Genomic DNA, 24,977 nt, shown 5'->3' with positions numbered 1-24,977 from the left:
AGATTTGACAGTGGTATTCCAGAGGTTTTCAGATAGCCACATGGATATGCAGGGAATAGTGGGTTATGGATCACATACAGGTAGAGGTGATTACTTTAACTTGGCAACAGACATTGTGGGCCAAAGGGCCTGTTTGTATTGTTCTATGTTCTAAATATCTGAGTGGAGGAAAGAGAGACACATAGGGAGGTGATTTCAGAACTTAGTCAATAAATCCATTACACTGTAAGCAGCAAATAATCATGAAATTGTAACCAAAATGATGAGACGAACGTCCGTCCAAATTTCTTTTTTTCTTCTTTCTGGTGTTACAAGATGGTGATGCAATGATCTGTAAATAGGAATACATGTCGAGAAGTACAATTGAAAATGTATAAAGCTATTTTGTCACGGGTCTTTATCAAGCCATCTTCTAACAATTGCTTTGTGTTTTCATTTTTAACTTGCTGGCAGAGTAAAAGACTGTAGCCTGTACTGTTCGTCAGACAAAGGAGCAACAATTAAAGCAGAAAATGTTGACTCATTCTGAAATTTGCCCAAGCATTTCCTGATACACAAAAGCACAGAAAGACATTTCAAATGAGATGAAAATAGAGACAGTTGTTTGTAACACTTATCCACAAGGTTGACTCACCATTAAACATGCTGCTTGAGATGAACTGGCATTCCTTGTTCTTTTAGTTGCAAAGACTGAAATTTGTGCCAATGTTTGCTATTTATCAAATTGCAAGTACTGTAATATCTTTTCCACAAAGTTATAGTTTGCATCCATTACATTTTCTTCCCATCTTCAAAAGCATTTTAAATGGTTAATAGTGATTTGTTTTTCTTCATTTTCTTTTGTTTAAGTGAATGTGGAATATCGATATTCTCGTGTGAAATTAAGTTGCAGCCTGTTAAATGGATCTGTTACCACTTCTCGCCTGATCCAAAGCAATACAACAGCTGTCTGATCTTGTGGGACCGTCTCTTTGGGTTATGGCAATCTTGTATGGTACAACAAATTACACGCTAAATTACACGCTAAAAACCAAACGTAGAGTACTGCCTATCTATATTTGCTGGTCACTGTACATAAACAACAATAGTGTGCCCTTCATGATTGTAAAAGACCTCGAGGTTGAGTAAAAATTACGTCAACCATTGACCTTCGGTGAAATGATGTCACCTCAAGCACACATTAAGGTCTTGCCTATTGAGCTTGTCTGATAATAAAGTTGTCACAATCAGCATGACTGTCATCATTTGCCATTTGCATATGTAGTAGAGCAAAATGTAATATGTTAACACCCTGAGACCATACTCTCAAATGTTGACTTGCTGGGTCAAGTGTTTGGTTAGCATTCATTAGCCCATTGTTAAATATGGCACTTTAAAGGTTGTGGACTACTATGCTTAGTAGCCTGAGATGATAATTAATGTGCAGATGCCCCAGTGTCAGGAGACGCATGTGAAGTTTAAGGATTTATCGCCACTTCTATTTGGAGTTTGTACGTTCTCCCTGTAACTGTGTGGGGGGTTTCTGGTTTACTCAACACTCCAAATATGTGCAGGTTTGTAGGTTAATTCGAAATATAAAGAACTCTTAATGAAAATATTTTATAGGTTTATTTATATTTTATTTTCTACCTTAAACACATTTATTTAGTACTCTGTATAATATTTTTAATAAGTGTTTTTTTTAATTGTGCTTTTTGTTCCTTGATTTGCTGTCTCAGAATGCAATTGGCTCAGCCAGGCCTTTTTTTGTTGTTTTAGATTTAGTTTGGAGATACAGCACGGAAACAAGCACTTCAGCCCACCATGTCCGCACCGACCAGTGATCTCCACACATTAACACTATTCTACACACACTAGGGACAATTTACTTAATACCAAGCCAATTAATGTACGTCTTTGGAGTGTGGGAGGAAATCGAAGATCTCAGAGAAAACCCACACGGTCACAGAGAGAACATACAAACTCCGACAAGTCAGCACCCGTAGTCGGGATTGAACCCAGGTCTCTGGCGCTGCGAGCGCTGTAAGGCAGCAACTCTACTGCTGCGCCACCGTGTCGCCCCTATTGACATCGTGTGGACATCACAGACAGTTTCCATGGATCGCAATGCACCAGGCATTGAAAAAGGGAAGATTCTCACCGCCGAGATTGCAAGATCTTCATTAGGGATTTTAAATCTTGAAATTCGTGATCATAAATGAATTCTGTCCCTATTGTTCAGAGAAGAGAGTCTTGTCATCTCATACAAGGCTTTCAATGTGCCTGCACCTTAAGAGACGATGATGAAAATCATTATTTGGTTGAAATTTAACTCTCTCTGTTTGGTAACAATTAGTGTTACAGTTGCTTAAAATTGCATACCTTTGAGGGGTTTTTTTTAAAGAGGCTGTCACTCACAATTTTTCTTTATTTTACAATTACAAATAGTACATAGTCCATTCTCTTTAAATTGAAAAATCTGGTGTCAGGAATATTACACCTCATGGGCCAGGGAAAAGTGAGTCATACAAGGCATCATCACACTCTCATGTTTGCCCCAAGCTTTTAAATTGGCATTTGTAAAGATTTCTAATCTAAAACAGGTGATCCCAAACTGGATGGTACAAGCCAACTGGGTGTTTGCATAACCAATCAAATGGAAGAATCCTCACTGAGGTATACAGAGTTTGATTAGTATATTTAATTTATCGTCAAATCATGTGCAGAAAATGAAGTACAGAAAAAAAAGCAAAGAAATGGAATATGCCATACGTTTTTAAAATATATCTTTTTAGCTTTTTCTGAAATCATTCCAGCACTGAGTAAAAGTTGAAAGAGTAATGGTGCCCTCCACATCTGTAACAGTTATTTGTAAATGCCGGAGAGGCTGTGAGGTAGTAATTAAGATTTATTTCAAAGTAACATTTCACACATTTTACTGGTACAGGTGATGTGTACATTTTACTAGCATGGTTCATGGGTATCTTATGAGTGAATGTTTAGTAGTGCAGTCACACTCTTTCCAGTCCAATCTTTCCGTAAGTTAAACTCTGGAGGTACAAGACAACTGGAACAACTGTATTAATGGTACCTATAGGTTCTTCTTCTTATCGAGTCCACACACAAGATTAGAAGTTGTTCAGCCAGAGCGGAACACACTTCTTGCCATCAGCCATCTCCTCCTATATGTATACAAAGCCCTTAACGGGCTTGCCCTCACCTACATCAAAAATCTGCGAACCCGCCATTCTACCTCCAGGTCCCTCAGGTCGGCCAACTTGGGGCTACTGACTATCCCACAGTCCAGGGGGCGCGCTTTTGTGGTTGCAGCACCTAGATTGTGGAACAGCATCCCTCTTCTCATCAGAACTGCCCCCTCCATCAACTCCTTTGAGTCTAGACTTAAAACCTATTTCTACTCACAAGCGTTTCTGAGGTCCTCTGAGGGAGCGCTGTATGTATTTATGTAGGTATTGTTAGATCTATGTACCATTGCATGTAGCACGTTAGTACCTGCACTGATATAAAGCACTTTGGTCAACGAGAGTTGTTTTTAAATGTGCTATAGAAATAAAATGGACTTGACTTGACTTGCATACAATGGTGCCTGTCTTGTTGCTTCTTGTGCTTGTGCCTGGTGGTGGAAAGATTGGTGGAAACAGGGCCGCAACGTGAATGCTCTTTCCTTGACCCCACCCATAGGTTAATGATTACTCTTACCTGAATCTGGCACAACATTGTTTTTTTTGTTTGAGGGGTAATTCCTTTTCCAAGAGAGAGTTAAACGACAAGAATCTTGCTATCAGTGTTAACATTTGATGAGTGATATTCTGCTCTCTACTTTCATCTCATCTCATCCCCTCTTTATCCACTTCACCACCTCTCTTACCCACCTCACCCCTTACTTCTTACCCACTCACCTTCCCCCCCACCCCTATCCACCCCTCCTCTCCCCCCCAATTCTCACTCACCATCCCCACCCCAACCCTGCCCCTACCAACCTCACCTCCCCAACACCAATGCACCTCACTTCCCCGCACCCCTAACCATTCATCTCCCCGGCCCCTTCCCATTCACTTCTACCTGCTCCAATCCACCTCACCTCCCACGCCTAACCATTTAACTCCCCCCACCCCTACCCAACCTCACCCCCACCCCTACCATTCATCTCCTTTACCCCTACCCAGTTTGTCACCACTCGCCCCTACCCTCTCACTTCCCCATACCAACCCACCTCATCTCCCCCACTCCTACCCACTTGCCTCCCCCTCCCCCACTCTCTCCCACCCATTCACTTCCCCGTCCCTACCCACCTCACTCCCAGCCCTGCCATGGAAGGGAGCATTGGGAATGTTACCTATATCACCGGAGAAGGACTGATTGGGAAGCTTTGACCTCATGCACCCACAAATGTTGGGACTGAGATATTAATGTCGAATGTGATAAGTCTATTTATTGATTTTTGTTTCGCTTAGGATTTGAAAGGGAAGGCAATGTGTTAGTGTTTATTATGTTTATGTTTGTTGCCACTGTAATAATCCAGCCCCACCTTATATTACAAAACACTGACTTGCATTGGAAACGCACCTTCCACGTCCCTTTAAGATAGTTCCATAGAGTTTTACGGCCGATGAAATACAGCCAAGATGTTTCGTCGCTGTTGTAAACAAGGCACAAGTGGGGGAAAGAAATCCTAAAATGTTACCCCCATCGGTATTCCTAAACAGGTGCTGACCCGACAAGGGAACGTGGAGCCAGCTACTGCCCTGCGCTCGCCATTGGTCGCGCTGACGAGCCGCGATCAGTCAGCGGCACTGAAGTTAGCGTTGTGTTACTGGAGAGGAAAGTTACAGTGAAAAGACCAGACTGTTCAAGTCAGCTCCCCAAACCACCCGACTTAAAGAAGGAGGAGGAGAAGGAGGAGGAGGATTAAAGGATCCGAATGGTCCCAATGTTAACGGAACCTCTGCACTGAGAACAACAACCTTGTGACTACATTCATCTTTGTTTTTTAAGCCTCTGGGTTTGGAGACCAGAATAAAGGAGGATTTAATGCACCCAATCTAGTTGAATACGAGTAGGACTAAGAAGCTCATGAGAAACTAAACAGCAAACTGCCTATGTAGAGGTAAGTTTTTACGCCTCTTTGTTAAGAGTGTAAGTTTTTACGCAAGTTACCTTGCTGATTACTTCTGCAGATACATCTCCTTTTTTTAAATTTTCTTCTGAAAAATCTGTATGATTTTCCTCCATGAATAATTCAGGATTGGCATTGCTTTATCTTAATATACGGAAAAACAAACGATCCCAGATCATCGAGGATAAAAGTTTGGAAACTGTTTTTAATCCGAGTTTTGTTTTAGTTCATAATTCGAAACGGATGTAATTACAATAGGGACCGCACCGGGGTTGGATGTGGGGTTGTCAGAAGGGATAATGTATCAGGTTGATTATTTTATTTGTGTATCTTATAAAGAATCAACCAAAAGGAGAACTATTCTTTACGGTGGAGAGGAAAGAGAGTATTTTATTTATTTACATTTGCTTGTTTTATATAAGACTGTTTGCCATCTATCAGCGACCCAGCTACATCCGTGGCATCGTAAACTTATGTTATACCTTTGCTAAATCTCAGCATCAAAGGATTTGGTGATGTGCTGCGGCAAGCTACTGGCGAGGCAAGGCAGTCCGGCTTTGAGTACATTTGTAAAGTTATGGCTACTCTTTGGGACATCTCATGGAAGGACTTGGCCGTGAGGAGCGCGCACACTGGGAGGGTTGCGGGGCGCGCTCCCGCGACCCGGAGTCTTCGCTCTGGCGTCGTGCACGCGCGCACCGCCCCAGCACCGGGCGCGTCCCCGCGGGGATGTACAGTCCACTGTGGTCAGCGGGGCGGCTACCGACTTGTAAAACCGTGGCCCGTGGACAATCCAGCCGTGTAGTCTTGGCATTCCTCCAGCTGGTGGAGTTGGAGCTGGGTTGAGTCCCTGGCGATTGTTTCTTCCAGATGCAATCCAAAAAAAAACTCGTTTTATTTGTCTCCCAGTCTTGCTGGGGCTCACATGATGTCATTGCCCTGTTCTCTCCTCCGCTCCCATCCCCACCTCCCTGAAATGTTCACAAATCTGTATCAGTGTATCATCCTTGTCAATTGTTAGCTTGCAAAATGCACATCGTGCCTTAAGGATAAAGGAGAGAGGAGGAGGAGAAGAGAGGGAGATAGAGGGGATGAGAAGGAAGAAAGAGTAACAGAGAAGTGGAAGGCGGGAGAGGCAGCGGGACTGAGAGCGGGATGGCAACATAATGGATAGACCACTAGTTATAATTGGGGCCAAGGTTTGGAAAGAGGTGAGGTGGAAGATTTGGAGTTTGTGAATCATTTTGCTTGGAGCCCAAAGTCTCGTGTGTTATTCTGACTTCGAAGAACACTTGGCTTTGCTACCAAGTGAGTGAGAACGTGGTCAAAGAGTTGGGGGCAATGGAAATCAAAGGGGACTGTGGGAGAGGGCCTCATAGAAGGATGGTTCCACTGACGAGAGGGGGAAAACTTTGTCGAAGAAGGCATATCTTGAATAGATTTTGCAGTAGAATGTTAAAATGGTGGCACAAGGGACTACAGATGCTGCAAAGCAAAAAATTGAGGAACTCAGTGGGTCAGGCAGCATCTGTGCATGGACATGGACAGTTGACTTTTGTGTTGAGACCTTTCATCTCGACTGTTTACAGATGAAGAGTATCAACCGGAAATGTTGACTGTCAATTTCTCACCACAGTTGCTGCCTGAACTGCTGAGTTCCCCCAGGTGCTCGCCATTGTTTTTGCTACAGATCCCAGTATCTGCAGCCTCTTGTGCTTCCCAAGTTATTTGACTCTTTGATATTTGATTTGAATCTTTACTAAATGACTGGAGTTCTTGGGGAAACACGACAATGGATTGCTAATTTGGTGGGAGTATTATAAGAATGAAAAGGATTTTACGAGTTATGCATTAGACGTAGAAGCCTTGCGTCATTGTAATTCGGGGAGGATTAGGGGGAACCTACTAATTGCTTTGGCAGTGCTAATGCATTATATTGTTCCTTTATATTGTAACCATAGATCAATATTTTGAAAATAATAATAATGAGCATGAAATGCTATATTTTATACACAATTGAATTGATGTTATTGACCAGTGTCCAAGTGTAACCCCCATCTTTTTTTGATTCCCTGATTTGACTGCTTTTACAAAGGAGATGGGTTAGTTTTAGACTATAAAGCTCTTGAAATCCTCCTCCAAACATTTTTGCCTCTTCCTTCATTCTCCTTAGAGAAACTCCTTAATCCTATGTCTTTGAGCATGATTTTTGGTTTCCTCCTCAGATTTGAGGCTTGGTATCTTGTTTGGTCAGATGACACTTTCTAAAACACCTTGGTTGTTTTCACTATGGTGAAGGGGCCTGACATGTAGAGTGGCAAGTTGTTGTTGATGAACACTAATGTTATTATGAGCAGTTCAAAATAAGGAGTCGGATATGATTGATTTGTTGCATCTGTGAACAAGAACATTCGCACCAGAGGAAATGTTGGTGTTGCATCAGAAAGAACCAAAAACGGGAATCAAAATGAAAAGTTACGGACAACTTAATTAAACAAAATTCAAACATGGTTTAGAAGATAGCATAAGATCAAACAGTACTTGTTTTTTTTATGGCAATACTGTAGACCTATTTCAAGTCTGAACTGGATGGGTGTTGTGTAGGATTGAGTAAAAGACTAGGGAAACCGGTCTTGCCAGTTTAATTCTATTGAGATGTGGGCACTAATTGGGTGTTCGGAGGTAATCAATGAATTCTAGATCCAACTTTAGTTGCTTCCCATTTATAGATTCTCAGGGTGGGTGTGTGTGTATGAAACTTGGAGCAGATGAATCCCATCAGAAACTGGCAGAGACCAAATTGATGTTCTGAAACTGGGAGAGTCATGAATTAGTTCAATTTTTTTTTAATGTACCTTTCTTTTAATGTTAATTATCTTCAACTATCTATTGAAGAAGCAACTGAGGGAAGTGAGCAGGTCTTTTTTTGAGGTGTGACCATAGATCAGCCATTTGTCTCCTGGGCCCTGGATGTCAGATGACTCTAAAAATTAGAGTCCTTCTTGGAAGTTTTAGTTCTTGAATTTAGGCTCACTGTCTACTGCAGTACTGAGGCAGAGGTGTCTTCCTGGAGATAACATTTTTTTTGGATAAAATTGTTTTTTTCTCTAATGCCACATTACACGATAAAGCCATTTAATACTTTATCTGTGATGTTTACTGATAATCCTGACAAAGTCATGTTCCTCTGAGGTTTCAGCCCTTGAATCCATGCTGGGTGACTTCACATACCAACAATGTGATAATAAACGGATCATTTGATCTTGTTGATGTTAGTAAATAAATATTTATTGAAGATCCCCAATTTCACATTCAGACAGATCTATGGTATTGAACTGCATATATTGAAGTACAGGGCATTGATTGATACACTGGTATCACATCCAATATTTATTTACCAACATCACCAAGAGCTGAATTCAAGAGTTGCAATCTCCGAGAGGGAATACTAACTTTGCTAGGAGTGTGCACCACTGAGTCACCTGAAATTCTGGGACCAGGAAACTAATGCTTGATCCATGGTGCCACCTCGGCAAACTGTGCAAACCCTGCATACGTCCCTCAGGATCACTGATGTTATGAAGACCTTCCTTAGGAATCTTTTGTAGCATCCGAGGGACGCTTTGGGCCTTGGTTTTCCACTTTAGACTTTAGAGATACAGCATGGAAACAGGCCCTTTGGTCCACACCAACAAACGATCACCTCATACACTGGCACTATCCTACCTGCACCAGGGACAATTAACCTACAAACCTGTACGCCTTTGGAGTGAGGGGGGAAACTGGAGCACTCGGAGAAAACCCACGGGGTCACAAGGGAGAACGTACAAACTCCATACAGACAGCACACGTCGTCAGGATTGAACCGGGTATCAGGCGCTGTAAGGCAGCAACTCTACTGCTGCGCCACTGAGTGACGGCACTGCCAACAGTGTGCACTGAACTCTCAATCTTGATTTTAGAGCTTTCCTCGAAAATTGGATGAACCCCAAGTATTATGATATCAAAACAAGGGAGCACTGCTGCAAAGTCATGGAACTGGGCAAACACAACTTCCTCTACCCTGACATCCAATTGAATGCGGAAAAACTAAATGATGATATCTGCTTTTCCATTACATTGAGCAGATTCAACATTAAATTCATACGACACTAACACGATGCCTGTGTTAACCAAAAGACTGACCACATGCAAAGCCAGCCTCTCTGCAGATTGGAGGAGTGCAGCATTTAGATATCAGTGGTCTCATTAGGCGCAGCCAGAAACGTCTCTGCATTCTCTGCACAAAACTTTTTTTTATTATTGAGGTATCTTTTAGTTTGGTATTTCTCATTTAATTAACTATTACCTCAAACGATTAACAAATCGTAACCATCAATACATTGTAATTAGGTCTTTGTTTACTAATTTACTGAAAATGAATGGCACTGTACCCAAAACCAACTAAATGCAATTAAAGTCTTAGTTTTTTTTTTTTAGCTGATATTACATAACACGATAAAGCTAGATAACACTTTATCAGTATTGTTCACTGAAAATAACTGCTTTTAGATTTGGCATCTTGCACGGGCAACTAATCAAAATATTTTTGTTTGCATTATTAAAACAGGATAAGTAATCAAGCCTGATTTGGTAAAATATACTAACTAACATGATCTGGTATAGTTACTTGTTTTAAATTGTATTAGTCAATTTGTGTAAAAATTCCCTGATTGGTGGTTAAAGTGGTTAGGTTGGTATGGTGATTTTTTTTTAAATTTAAATAAAAAAGCTCTATTCAGTATAGCACAAGTGATTCAGAAATGGTGGCAGTGAAAGGATTCTGTGCTAAGCTCTTGCATGCCATGGGGCGAAAACAGTATTGGTCATAGTGATCCAACTAAAGCAAGAACTGGTCGATGTGAAAGCTTACTTTGCATAATGAGCCCAAAGTGACAGCAATCATAGCACTACACTGTTCATGTGACTATAGTACAAAGGAGCTATTATTAACGTCTGATGAGCATTGCATGGCAGTTGCAGTTCTACTCATCTTGGCAGCCTGAAGGGAATCTGAAATATACAGGGAAAAACATACTCTAACCCAGCTGAGACACTTAGTATATCTTGGTGCTGGAGTTCTAAATAGTGATAAAATGGTAATCAACAATACCAATCATTATCAAGTCTAATTGACAGTAGCCTATAAGGTTAGGCTAACATATCAATGAGAAACTCTCTCTCAATATATATAATATTGGACCATCTAATCAGAGAGAAAAATGAACAAGAATTTTCTCAATCAGATTTTTACAAGATTATCATATACATACCAGTTGCACAATTAACTGGATGCAATGAACACAACTAAAAGGATCTTGCCCCAGTGATGTTTGACCATCCCTCAACCATAAAAGTTGAGGTCATTAATAGTATATTTATTTTAGCAAAGTAATTTTTATGTAGAAAGTTGTGATTTGCTTAAAGAAGTTAGATCTATTATTAGATACGGTGGAGTGTTCAGTTTAGTGATTGCTATCTTAAACCTCTGAGCCGAGTTAAATAATCTTTATGTGTACGTGATTGTATTTTATTATGCCACACTATCTGTCTGACACACACACACACACACACACACACACACACACACACACACACACACACACACACACACACACACACACACACACACACACACACACACACACACACACACACACACACACAGCCTTCCATGGTATAAGAATAAGGATTTAAGATTTTTTAAACCAACTACAGTTTTGATTATTGACAACATTTCCCTTTTACATTTACTTGCAACCAGCCTTTTTTGTTCATACTCTGGGGTGGTATTTTTGATCTGTCCAATAGCCATTCAAATAAATCTGTCTGAAGAAGGGTCCCGACCCAAAAAGTCATCTATCCATTTCCTTCCGCAGATGGTGTCTGGTCCACTGAGTTCCTCCAGCAGTTTGTTTTTGGCTCAATGTTTTCCAGCATCTGCAGTCTCTTGTGAATCCATTCAAATAGATCTACTGGTTTTAGCTGTAAAACCTAAAGAGTTCAGGATTTTGTGCCTGTAGACATTCCATAGTTGGTCGAACAATAACTAGCTGGGTAGAGGAATTGTCAAAGCAGCGCCAGACTGCTTTTGGAGAACAGGTTTTTTTGCTGTTGAATAACTTGTTCACTACTAATAATCCTTTCTGCAAAATTGGTCACTTTTGAGTTCCTCAGCTGAGGGAATCAGGTGAATAAAAGCTTCTTGTAGCTGACACCTGGATCAGACAGGCTGTGGTTATGTCATGGAAGACAGAAAACAAGCTGTATGCCAAGCATTTTTTTTAAGTCTTTGAATTTCTCCTGCATTAGAGTTATGCCAAAAACTACTGAAAGGACTTTTTTTAACCTCCAGAAGTTTTCAAAGCAACACGCAGTAGGTTTAAAATAGGAAGTGAGCAGTGAGACATGATTATTAGTCCTTCAAAAATGGACTCTAATTATTCACTCCTTTATAACGGCACATCAGTCTCTTTGAATTAAAATTATTGGAAATTATTCATAAGGAGAGCATGTGTTGGAGTATGATTGACAGTAACAATGGTGCAGGACAATTATTGCAGACATTTGAGTTAAATATTGCTACAGGAATCTTGACAAATGTATCTTCTACTTGCAATTATGCATGGCAGGAGAGCTTCAGTCTTCTGCAAAGTCTCTGATTCACTTGATGTTATACTTTAACCAACAGAGAATGTTTTTCTACTGACACATTGGAGCAGGCAGGCGAATGGGCTTGAGGGTTAGCGTTAGATCAGCAATGATTGAATGACGGAGTAGACTTGATAGGCCGAATGGTCTAATTTTGCTCCTGTCACTTATGAATACAGGAAGCAAAGGGCAGCTACTTCATGTCTTGTTTCAGAATTGAAGTTCCCAGTGTAGGAAAGGAGGGAGGTCACAACCAGCGATGGGATAATGGCCAGATGTAGCCATGTTTGTTTTGAGATCAGCAATGACTGATGCTGCTGGGAAGGACTCTTTGAAAAATAGTACATTGGATCTTTTACATTCGTTTGAGAGGGGGAAAGGATTGGGCATCTTATTTGAAAAACAGCAATAGTGAAATCGGTCACAGAACTCTGAACATAATGTAGCAAATGACATTCAAGCTTCCGAACGGTCCAGGAATGCGATCCCCAGCTACTAGCCTTGGGTTGGGAAAGAGTGCTCACACTCGCGGTGTGTAGAGTTTCCATTTGAATGGATCTTGCCGAGGGTGGTTGTGTTGAAACAAAGAGCGAATGCCGGGTCTCCTGCCATCCATTCAGGTCCTGGTACTTCTGCATTCACCTCTTCATCGGAGATCCAGATTAGTGCGGGTGAAAGGGAAACGGATCTGATTCAATGTCTCTGATGATGTGAGCTGGATGCGCGTGAGCAACATGTCAGGGACATTAAATCTTCAATAATATCGTCCTTTATGTTAAAGGATGGTAAAAGATGGCGAGACGGTCACATTATACATATCAAGGGTACTCCTTCATCCCAAGGGGATTTAAAGATAGTAACAAGGTCTGTGCTATACTCTTGTTTAGTCTGGAGTCAGATAATGTCATGAGCACCATGGATCCATAGTCATGGAATGGATGGCTTGCAGTTACACGCACTGCACTGTCTTGGATTATGAAACAGTTCCCAGCTCCGTTTTGCCTTTAATCCCAGCCTGGGGCAGATTTCATTAGCTGCATTATAGACAGGAGACCCTCTTGTTCCTTTGTGGAACAGTTGTTTAGAATTTGTTTTGCAGCTGTGTTGTTGCTTGAGACCTGGTGCGGATCAATCAGTGTAATCTGACCTCATGGATATTATAAACGGCAAATGTCCCTGAACGATTACTTGTCAATCTGAATTCTTACAGTCACGAGGAAAAAAGTACAAAGCCATTCTGCAGTTGAAAATAACGTTTGAAGAATATTTGCCTTTGATGGCTAACAAATGGGTATTGATGCAAATCAATTGCTTCAATAAGTAAACAAATAAGGAAAATATGGTTCTTGAAGAGATGATCAGCAAAAGCACGGATTCGTAAAGTGACCGGGGAGTAGAGGAGGAAGGTCCGTCCCAGGTTACCAGCGCCCGATTTATGTCCTTCCCGGATTTATGAACCAGCGTGTGGGAGACCGGCGGGGTGGGTTTGCCGGCTGCTGCGGGGCTGCACACATCTTTTATCGGGTGGGAACTCGGTTCTCGGTCGCATTTCTGCTTTTGGAGCACTTCACATGGACGAGAACCTGAATTTTCATTTACAGAGCGAGTTGCTGTGATCTGGAATGAACCCCCCGAAAAGACAGCGGGGGGCGGGGGGTGTTAGATAGACAAAGTTCCGGGGAAAACATCAGTGAACCTCGGTCTAATTTAGGAGAGTTATTTCAAAGAGACAGAAGAGTGCTATCGAACAGAGTAGACTTATCTTGTGCGATTACGTTTTATGAATACATATTTACTTTCAAGATAGATGTCAAACTGGATGTTGAATTATATAGACTGCTAAATCGATTTTCTAAGGACATTTCGGATGCTGTGTTGCAGCTTGACATTTATAGATAGTTCATATCCTTAGTTCCTAAAGTATTTCCATTCGAGGAGCTTGACTGGGGAATGCAGGTTGACATTCCACTGTGGTACTGAGGGATTGCTCGACAATTGCAATACCTACCTGCTTTCATATGTAACCCCGCCACTTGGTTGGTCCAGCGACTGTTGTTTTGAAGAGAACGGAGGGGCTTCCTTCTGGTAAACTCCCCCTATATTTATGTTTTCTCTCCGCACCACTGACAATGCCTCCGACCATTACAATTTGTACCTTTAGTGGGGGCTCCTCGGTTATCAGATTGACAACTGATGTCCTAAACAACAGTGACCACACTATGAGTGCTTCATTGGCTGTGAAGTGCTTTGGGGCAAGACTCTTTTTTTGAGAATAACACGTGTTGGAAAAATTAAATCAACTATGGAGTAAACATCAAAACAAGAGATTTATAATGTCCGTGGTGTGCACTGTAACAAATGGAAAACTATGTTGCAAGTCTTGTTACTCAACCAACTAAATTAGTTTTACTTTTGAGTTAAACAGACGAATGCAGCCGATTTGGAGTATTGTGTGTACAGCTGTGCTCGATAAGAATATTGGATCCAGATATCACAACCTCAGATTTGTCAACCCCAGATCACTCCTGCAATGTGTGATGGCAGGTGCCGGACACGCTGTAGGTGGGTCAAAGTCTGTCCCCGACAGAGCGAGCTTTGTTAAACCTTGCAGCCTGCGCAGTCAATCATCTTAAAAGCGATGACTTGCTCTTTTCATCCATCTGCTGCTTTCAGCTGCTGCACAATAATCTTTACTTGCCCGTTGCCGTTTAAAAGTAAGTTGCTATTTTTTCAGTTGCAGCTTGCACATGGTAGCTGTAACTGAACCTTGTCAGCACACGGGCTTTATGAATAAAGGCATGGAACGGTTCTTTTCTTAAGAGCTTACCGACAGAGCGCTGCCGAGGATGCAGGACCACATACTGAAGGATGCATTAGAGCTTAGTAGAGTTGCCACATTGCTCTGACTGTGGGGAAAGATAGCGGGCAGCAAGTACAGTGATGCAGTAAATCTAGCTGCTCCAGTGATCCAGGTTCGATCCTGACGATTTCTTCCCACAACCCAAATGCATGCGGGTAGATAGGTAATTAGGCACAACGTGCTGGAGTATCTCTGGAGAAAGTGTTTCGTGACGTTTCCTTTGTGCCACCCTCAGTTACTCCAGCATTTTTTTTCCAGTAAACCACCATCTGCAGTTCCATTTTCAGATTAGACACTGAGATAGCTTCTAAAATGCACGTGAGTGGTTGAAACTCGGGAGAAAAATTGGAATTGGGTTGGGGTGGATATTGAAATGGGTGCCGCATGGCTTGGACTCGATGGGTCAGAGGGCCCGAATCCATAGCCAATGCAAGATCCATCTCGAAAAGATCCTGATGTTTCATTCTCTATAGCTACTTTGGAAATGACATTAACAAGCATTCTGTATCTTACCATTTGTTGGAGATTATTTAACTTTATGAACACTGACTGTTGAAGATGATTCTATATTCATAGCAGAATATTTGATTCACAGACAATATTTTTTCCTCACAAAGACCAACAAAAGGTTGACTGCTGGATCATTCCTTTCATTTGTGTTCATTGGGTCCGTCGTCACCATAAAAAATTAACTCCATAAGGAGTTCACCGGTGCAATGCAGGTGTGCTGTTAACAGTGCTTTAGCCAAGTATGAGACTGGCCTTTATTCCGGAGTTCTTAGCCATTTGAGTGGGGAAAACGATGCAGGTTCAAGTAGATCTACTGGCGTTTAAGTGGTTGATTAGGGCCATAGATCCCAGGATCTGTAGTTTTCTTAGAAATTATGCCTGAAATGTTTTACAGTGCTAGCAAAAACAGTTTAAGATAATTGTTTATGTTTCTCGGTTATGGATTTCATCTATTCAGGCTTTTTTGGAAAGTCAAATAATGGATGCTAATAATTTTGGCATGATTATTAATGAGCGTATAATGTATAATAAAGAACAGCCTGTTTACTTTTATTTTTATCAGACTGCTACTTTTCCTCATTCTGCAGTTTTTTCCCACCAAAAGAAAAAGTTAATGGCAGTGTGCCATGTGTAATTGTATTATGTGGCCTGCCAACAACTGCTTGGGCCTTGGGCAGTACAGGATTCCTTTATCCGCTCTTCTTAGTGCACTGCAGAAACAATGGATCAAAGCTGGCATTGGTGGGTCAATGAGAGAGGGCTTTAATTATGGGTGGACTGTGTCTGGGTGAAGGGGAATTTTTGGCCATTGGAAAGTTGGGGCAGAATTGTGGGGAGGGAGGGTTTGGCGTGTGAGTTCAGTGGGTTCAGTGTTTACTACCCTGTGGGATAGTAGGGGCCCCAAAACATAGAAAGATTGTAATGAGTGTCCCGCAAGAGACATGAAATTTGGTTATTCTAGGAGCAACCAATAACGGAACATTTTCCCAGCAAAGCACCATGGGAAATGAAGGGACTTGAGTATTCCGACATGATTCTTCATGCCAAATATGAAACAGAAATAATGATTTTTTGTTTGGTTAGATGAGTAGGTATGAAAGATTGCATACCCATGTGGTTGAATTCCCCACACCAATCCCTGGAGAGTTGCCATTGACTAGAAACTGTCCACAATGTCGTTACAAGAGCCTGTAAGAGGCTACGAATCCAACAGTAAGTGTCTCACCTCTTAACTACCTAAAACCTGCCCACTGACGATAAGGCTCAAGTCAGGAGTGTGATAATCCCCCTGTCCCACTTAGGAAACCTGCGGTTCCCAGAGGTTGTAGGTGGTTGCCAGAGGTTGCAGGTAGTGGAAGCAGGTAGGGAGACTGACAAAAACCTCCGGGAACCGCACGGAAACCTTGGATGGGGCGCAAAGTCTCCAGAGGTTTCCGTTCAGGTTTCCTAACTGGGACAGGGGCAATAGAGTGCGCTTCATTTGCCTGGATAAGCGCAGCTTCAACCGCATTCAAGACGCTTGACCCCCAATGGGAGATAATATGTCCATAATCATTCACTCAGTCCATCATCGGCACACAGTAGCAGCAGTCATTGCCATCTACAGGATGCACAGCAGCAACTCGCAAAGACACCTTAGACAGCACTTTACAAACCTATGGCCTCGACCAGCAAGAAGGACAAGGCAGCAAAAGCATGGGAACGGCTCATGGAAGTTGTTCTCCAAGAGGCACACAATCCTGACTTGGAAATATATCGGTGTTCCTTCTCATCGCTGGGTCAAAATCCCAGAGCTCCCTCCCCAACAGCCTAATGGGTATAGACACGCCAAAGTACTGCAGAGGTTTAAGAAGGCAGCCTTCTCGAAGACTATTGGGGATGGGAAATTAAATGATAGCCCAGCCAGTGAAGCCCACGGTATTTGAATGATTACAAAAGATAGATTCATACTGTGGATCAGCTGTGATCTGACAGAATATTGGAATGGATTTAAACAGCTGAACACCCTAGTCTCTAGTTCGTAATTTCATGTAATTCAAAATTCAAAAGCTCAGTGGTATTTGTTTACTTAGTCGAGTTTGGTTCTTCTCATTGAACTGTCGGCACCTCACAGCCCTGCATGAGAAAAATCTGCTCCCATATGGAGAGAAAAGATAGGTCTATTTTGGAAATAGTGAAGCAAATTGTTGGGAAATGATCCAAGATGGATCTTTATTACGTACACAGGAAATCAGCTCATAAGTTATTATCATTTTATCGTCTGTCGCAACCACAAGTAATGAGCAGCCGTTGCTCTCCTCAGTAGAGTTACCTGCGTTTTGCTCCGTTGAGATTAACCTATATTCTTTCTTCTCAATCGAGAGATGACAAGCTTTACTCCGACAGGAGGGTTCAGCACACAAGAGTGCCTCACATTGCAATGAAGGAATGCTGGATAATTGGAAGTGCTGCTATTTGGAAACACTGTAGAATTGGATACATCTGCTCCAGTTGGAGGTAAAAGATCTCATGACCACTGTTTCACAGACCGACAGGGACATTTTCAGCTTTGCCATTTATCCTTGTATTTATCCTTGAATCACCATTAATTGGCAAGAGCAGATTAATGGTCCCAATCATATTGCTATTTGCAAGAGCCTGCTGTGCGGGAATTAGCAGCCTATATCCTGCATTACAACAGCCAATATATTTTGAAAGTTTTTCACTGGCTGTGGGGTGCTTTGGGATGGCCTAAAAAGGATAAGTATTGTGGACATGCAGGTTGAACATTTTTTGTATTTGTTCTGTAGCCATGGGTTCCCTCTTTTTCTTCCCAGCACCATTTCCTCCGGAGTTTGTTATGGATACATCTGTGGCTCTTGATTGCTTAAATTCATTCCTCAATTGCAGGCAGTGATTGCACGGTCAGCATTTATTGCCCACCCTGGTTTGCCATGAGAAACCGATGCTGAGCAGTCTTCTTTAACTGCTGCAGTGTGTGTTTGTGTGTGTGTGTGCGCTGCCGCTGTGGGTGCTTCCAGAGCCCCTTGGGGAGATTCAAATTAGTTTATTGTCATGTTCACCAGGGGTGAAACAAAATCCGTTGTTCACATGAAGTTCATAGGGTAAATGATATATGGTAATAGTAGACACAACTATAAATATATCAACAACAAATGCAAATTAGAAGAATGATGCAATGATTGTACTACAATCTGAAGTAGTGCTAAAATACTAAAGTGCACTAATGGGATAACTGAATGAGTCCGAGTAATGAGTAAAGGGTCTGTCCCACTAGGGCGTCATCTGCGTGTCACGCGTGCGTTGTGACGCGTAAATGATGTCACGTAAATGACCTGCAAATGACACCCAAGTGGGATAGGCACAGTAATGGGTGTGAAATAACGAACTGGTCCGATAGCTCTGGGGAAGAGCTGTTTATAAGTCTGGATGTTTGAGCCTTCAAGCTCCTATATCTTCTTCCAGAAGATAGAAGAGAGTAACGGGAATAGCCAGGGTGTCCGGACTCCCTGATGATATGGCCTCCAGCCCTCCTGATATATCGCATTGTGAACGGACTGGATGGAAGAAAGTGTCGAGCCTGTGATGGACTGGGCAGTGCTCACCACTCCCTGCAGGTTCAGGCAGTCAAGAGCAGACCAATTGCCATACGAGGCTGAGATACATCTGGTCAGAACACTTTCTATGGCACTTCTGCAGAAGTTCGAGAGCATCTGCATGAACATGCCAAATTTTCTACAAAACCTAAGAAACTAAATATGCTGATATGCCTTTTTAGTCACTGCATCAGAGTGAAGGGAAAAGGTTAGGCTGCTGGTGATATGGATGCCATGAAACTTGAAGCTGTTGACCATCGCTACAGCAGTTCCGTTCATGATGACAGGGTTATGTTCTTCCCCACTGCCCCCACCTCCCCCCTCTCTCAAGTCAACAACCAACTCTTTCATCTTGCTGATGTTAAGGGCTAGGTAGTTGTTCTGGCACCATAACACAAGGTACCAAATCTCTTTCCTGTACTCCGCCTTATTGGTGTTGATCTGGCTGTCAACAACGAAGGAACTGGGCCTACCATCCAAGTGTGTAAGGGTGATAATCAGCAGGAGTTAGTTTTTCTGTGCTTGACTTCTCCATGGGACGTCATGGGGTTGGGAGACAACATAATCATACTTTATTAGCCAAGTATGTTTTGCAACATATGAGGAATTTCATTTGCCAAGTCAGTCACACAACTAAAAAGCAACAGAACACACAAATACATTTTAACATAAACATCCACCACAGTGACTCCTCCACATTCCTCACTGTGATGGAAGGCGAAAAAAAAAGTTCAATCTCTTCTCCCGTTGTCGGGGGCCTCGAGCCTTCCGTTGACGGGACGATCTTACTCCCATAGCCGGCGGCCGGGCCCTCCGCGTCAGGGCGATCCAGCTCCTGCATCGCGGGGGGGGGGGGGGAGACTGAGTGTCACTTCCTTCTGCTGTGTCCAACGTACCAGAAATGTTTTAGTTTTAGTTTTGCAGCATGAAAGCAGGCCCTTCGGCCCACCGTTCTCACCAGCCATCGATCACCCGTTCACCCAAGTTCTATGTTATCCCATTTTCTTGTCCACTCTCTGTACATCAGGGACAATTTTATAGGGGGCCAATTAACCTACAGACCGGCACATCATTGGGAGGAAACCCATGTGGTCAAAGGGAGAACATGCAAACTCCACACAGAAGGCACCCGATGTCAGGATCAAACTGGGGTCAATGGTGCTGTGAGGCAACAGCTCTACCAGCTGTGCCACTGTAATGGAAATATCTGACAGATATAATCAAGCAACGGTCCAAATTCTGTCATAAAGGCTATGTAAGACCAGTGCTTAAAATGTTTGTGGGGCATCTTTCCTAACTTTGCTACCAGTCTGCAGATAGTGCTTAGGAATTTTTTGCAGGAACAATTAGGCTAGCTTGACCGTCATATTCTGATTCAGGACCTAGATTCTTTATAATTGTTGCTCCATATCCACTTAAGCTATTTAACGCAACTGTATGGCTGCATGGACTACACAAGAGGCAATCGCCAATGTTATTTCTGTGGTTCTGATTGCAAAGATCAGACTGACTGACTACGGACAACAGATTTCCTTCATAAATAGATCAGAAGGGTTTTAATCATTAAAATGCCAATTTGGTATTAAATCTGTTTTTCTTTCCCCCAAATTTAATTAAATTTATATTCTCCGACTGACTTGGGAGAATTGTGGGAGAGTCCCCACAACTAATACATTAAATCCTTCATATTGTACTATTGAAATATTCCTTATGCCACATAAACTTCCCGAGGCAATAAATAGTTATTATTTGTACTTTCAAACCTAGAATAGAAACAAGACTTACATTTTTTTACGGTTTAAATGCAAATGAAAATATAACACATGCTTTTGTCTTGTTTGTGCCAATTTGAACATGTGGAGACCAGTGAATTCTAACCATGCCTCATAAATTAAAATATAACTATACCATGCTTTTGATTAAAATTTTGTTTAAATAATTGAATTAGGAATTGTTTAATTGGTTGATAAGTCCATGGAGTTTTTAAATATATAATATGTTTTTCCACTCCACGAGTCTAATTTTAGAAAATTTTATATCCTGGAAATTTAGTCTACTTCATTCTCGAGCAGGAAACGGATCATCTTATTGATTCAGCCCACATTTTGCATTGTCAATCATGTTAAATATTGCTATTAAATGTATAGAATGTGACTATTGTTTTGTTTAAATGCTGTTGTATTGATGCTGCAGTACCTCAGCTTGTAAAATAATTGCAGCAAATTTATAGGAGTTATATCAGTTATACAATTGGCTAGGACATTAGAATCAAGTAGATATATCAGGATATTTGTCATACATTTAAGATGTATAAAAGGGTACCACATTAAAAAAAAAAAAGGCCATGGTGTTGGATGTAATGTTTTTGAAGGATTAATAATTGGTGCATAAAACACATAATGGAAAAAATGGGTTAGACCTTTCTTTGGGTTGGTAGGCTGTTATCAATGGAGTGATGATGGGCCTTCAATTATTTACAATATATATTTATGACCAAAGTGAAATGACTGTGCTTATAATCTATTCAAGGTTGATGACAGTTATCTTAAGTGGCTTAGTATACTTATAATAAGCCAAAACCTACCTTCTCAAAACTGTGCAATAAGATTCTCGATGAGAAAATTAATTAGTGATCTCGTTTAGTGTTTGCAGGTTATAAATGGAAAATTGTTTTGTTTGCTAAATATGGATCCTCTGAAAGAAGCTGCATGCTCAGAACCTAGTTGTACTATTTCATTAAAAAAACACTCGCATACAATTTGAGGGCATTGGAGCCAAGTGATTCATGCTTGCAATGCAGTAGGCTGTAATTGTAATATTAACTGGAAGGGTTCTGAACGCATCCTATTTTGATGTGCTTTTAAGGCAGGTTAGCCTTAAATTAGATGCTTGATTAGACGCGTCTGCACACCAGACATTTGTACTTTGGTGGGAATAATTAATATAAAACATGAAACATCTCTCCTCTCAACTAAGTCCACATTGGATGGTCAAAAAAAGAACTTTTGGGAGCTCTCTTTTAAAGCATTGACGTTGGTTCCTTGTTGGATGTGTAGAGTATTTGATTAACCTCTGTAGCTAAGATTATCCAAGGCTTTATATTTGTCCCTTAGTTTATTTTAAAGCACAACAGGAGGAAAATTTGGTTGTCAGATGCAAATTGTTTAATTGCAAATGGATATGCAGTAATGAGTACATAACCAGTGGCCAACATTTAGTATTGGTGACCCAAGATAATTTCTGCTCCATCACATTTTGCAGCTGAGAATTCTCATAGCCTCTAATTGAATAATGGTGCAGTTCAGATATCAGTTCATTTGCTTTGGGAGACAGAGCATAGTTCTGCATCAACTTCCTTTGCATTTTTTTGGCTGACCCTTGCTTGAATCTGGTAGACTGTCTCCATCTATCTCTACCCAGATGTCTCAGGACTATCTCATGGTGACTCCTCCATTCACTTCCGACTGGCAGCTCATGCATTACATCCGTACTAACATAAGCTTTCCATTCCCTCATTATCAACAGTTACATAAACGGAAATAAACATCAAATTCTGGATGGTAATAGGCTGTCAAAGTTTCCTTCTTCACACAGCGACACAAACCATTTGTGAGTTGAGTCGAACTTCCTAATATAGTCAATTGAAAAGTTATTTTGTGCGTATTCAACTCAAGAGGCTAAGTGGGAGGTGGAGGAGGGGGTCCATCTACCCTTGAACCTATTTGCCATTGAACCTGATCATGGCTGACATTTACCCTCGTCTATTTCCACAATTTGTTTCACTCTCAAATCTCAGCCTTAGACGTACTTAATGACTCCGCATCCACATTCCTCTGAAGTGGAAAATTTCAAAGCTTCACACCCCTAATCACTGACCTAAATGTCAAGTGCTCATCATGAGACAGTAGCCTCTGGAGTCACCAGCTGGGGAAAAAACAGCTCTTCAGTATCTACCTTTTGAAACCTTCTCAGGATCTTATACAAGTCAATGAGATCATTCAGAATGTCTTGAGAGGTAGCTGCTGGCAGTTCATTATTCCAAAGTTTTAATCTAATGCTATAACTGGTATTAAATCATCTAATGATAAATAAATGAAGGGGGCTGGGAGGAGGGGGTGCAGTGAAAAACAGGCCTTGTCCATTATACTCAACTTTCAGAGTATAGTCAGTGGGAAAATAGACAAATGTATCATAATAATAATTCTGAAGGACTTTCTCAGTGATCTGTCTCGCAATATGTGTACAAGAGGTTACACAAGACTTGACATGAAAATCCAACTTCAAGGAATTGTACTCGACTCTGCTCTCGGGTACAGATCTGGAATCTCTTCACCAGCAAACAATGCAGAGATCTTACTGAGAAAATTCCAGTGCTTCCCCTGAACTCTCCTTCAGGTAAGGTCAAACATCACAAATCATTCCTCATTAGCATTCTCTTTCTTTTAGAATCATAGTCATACAGCACGAAAACAGACCCTTTGGCTCAATGTGCCCCATCTACACTAGGGCAAGCTGCCCCATCTACACTAGTCCCACCTGCTTGCATTTGGCCCATATCGCTCTGAACCTTTCCTGTCCACATACCTTTCCAAATGCCTTTTAAGTGTTGTTATAGTCTCTGCCTTAACTACCTCCAGTGGCAGCTCATTCCATACACCCACCACCCACTTGTGGAAAAAGCTGCCCCTTAGATTCCTATGAAATCTTTCCCCTCTCATCTTAAACCTATGTCCTCTTATTCTTGACTCCCTACTCTGCATCTACTCTATTCCCATAATGATTTTGTACACTATAAGATCTCCCTTCACCCTCCTGCGCTCCAATAAATAATGTCCTAGCTTTCCCAATCTCTCCCTATAGCTCAGACCCTCAAGTTCTGGCAACATCCTTGTAAATACTCTCTGCACTCTTTCCATCTTAGCAACATATTATGTTCTTTGGCAATATTCACAGATAAATTTGGCACAATTCACTTCCTGCTAAAATTCCGAAGGTGACTTTCATCAGTCTACTTTTTGCAAATTAATCTCGAAGAGGTGTCGAGGCTAAAGATTGCCCATTATGCTTTGGGGAGAAACTGTTTATTTCTGACTTACAGAAAATTAAGCTTACAACACTTCTCAGGAACAAATCCCTTGCATAGCCTGGAGACCCACTGCATTACTCATTAAAGGCCATTGCCTACATGGGATTAAAGACCTGATGTAACACTATCAATTGAAAAGTAGTCGCCATAAAACAATTGTGGTGACATTTGGGTAGCAATTTTTTGGAGATTGAAGAAACTTGATGTGTTCTATGGCATTGATACATTTAAAACATGATTTGAGAGGGGTTCCTTAAGGGCTCTGAACCAAATTGAAAGGGCAGATGGAAAACGTCCAATTGAGGAAAATTTAGGACAGGGTAATGTGACCTTATAAGGCAGCCCTGTGGCGCAGCGGTAGAGTTGCTACCTTACAGCACCAGGGACCTAGGTTTGATTCTGACTTGGGTGCTGTCTGTATGGAGTTTGTACGTTCTCCCTGTGACCATATAGGTTTCCTCTGGGTGCTCTGGTATTCTCCTGCATTCCAAAGACATACAGTTTTGAAGGTTAATTGGCTTTGGTAAAATTACAAATTGTCCCTAGTTTGTAGGATAACAATAGTGCTAGTGTACTGGGTGATCGCTAGTTGGAGCAGACTCGTGTGGCTGAAAGGCCTGTTTCCGTGCTGTACCTCTAAAGCCTAGAGCTGGACCATTGAGTACCATCTCTTCACACAATAGATGGTTAACTCATTAATGGAACTCATTCCTACAGAAGATGTTGGATCAATAAATGAGTATAAATTTAAAAGAAACAATCCTTTAATGCTATTCCCCTCAAACACATTCTTGCTTTTCTTAAAGTAATTTCTGCCGAATTCCCCTGCTGTTCTTTTTTTGGTTTAGTTTAGAGATACAGCGCGGAAACAAGCCTCTTGGCCCACCAGGTGCGCGCCGACCAGTGATCGCTGCACATTAACACTATCCTACACACACTACGGACAATTTTTACATTTACCAAGCCAATTTACTGACAAACCTGTAATTCTTTGGAGTGTGGGAGGAAACTGAAGATCTCGGAGAAAACCCATGCAGGTCTTGGGGAGAACGTGCAAACTCTGTACAGACAGCACTCGTAGTCGGGATCGAACCCGGGTGTTCGGTGCTGCAAGTGCTG

General features: G+C 41.6%; 1 protein-coding gene across 1 annotated transcript in view; it reads left to right on the top strand.

Moving 5' to 3' along the window:
- The first annotated feature begins 4,758 nt into the window (after positions 1-4,758).
- Positions 4,759-24,977, top strand: part of megf10 (multiple EGF-like-domains 10) — a 166,962-nt gene continuing 146,743 nt past the window's right edge. Inside the window, exon 1 of the mRNA XM_055632519.1 lies at positions 4,759-5,107. The gene's annotated coding sequence lies outside the window, so the exon portion shown is untranslated. The remainder of the gene's footprint in view (positions 5,108-24,977) is intronic.

Source organism: Leucoraja erinacea, chromosome 3 (assembly GCF_028641065.1).
Source record: "Leucoraja erinacea ecotype New England chromosome 3, Leri_hhj_1, whole genome shotgun sequence".
Classification (NCBI taxonomy): Eukaryota; Metazoa; Chordata; class Chondrichthyes; order Rajiformes; family Rajidae; genus Leucoraja; species Leucoraja erinaceus.
This window is presented reverse-complemented; position numbering and strand designations above follow the sequence as displayed.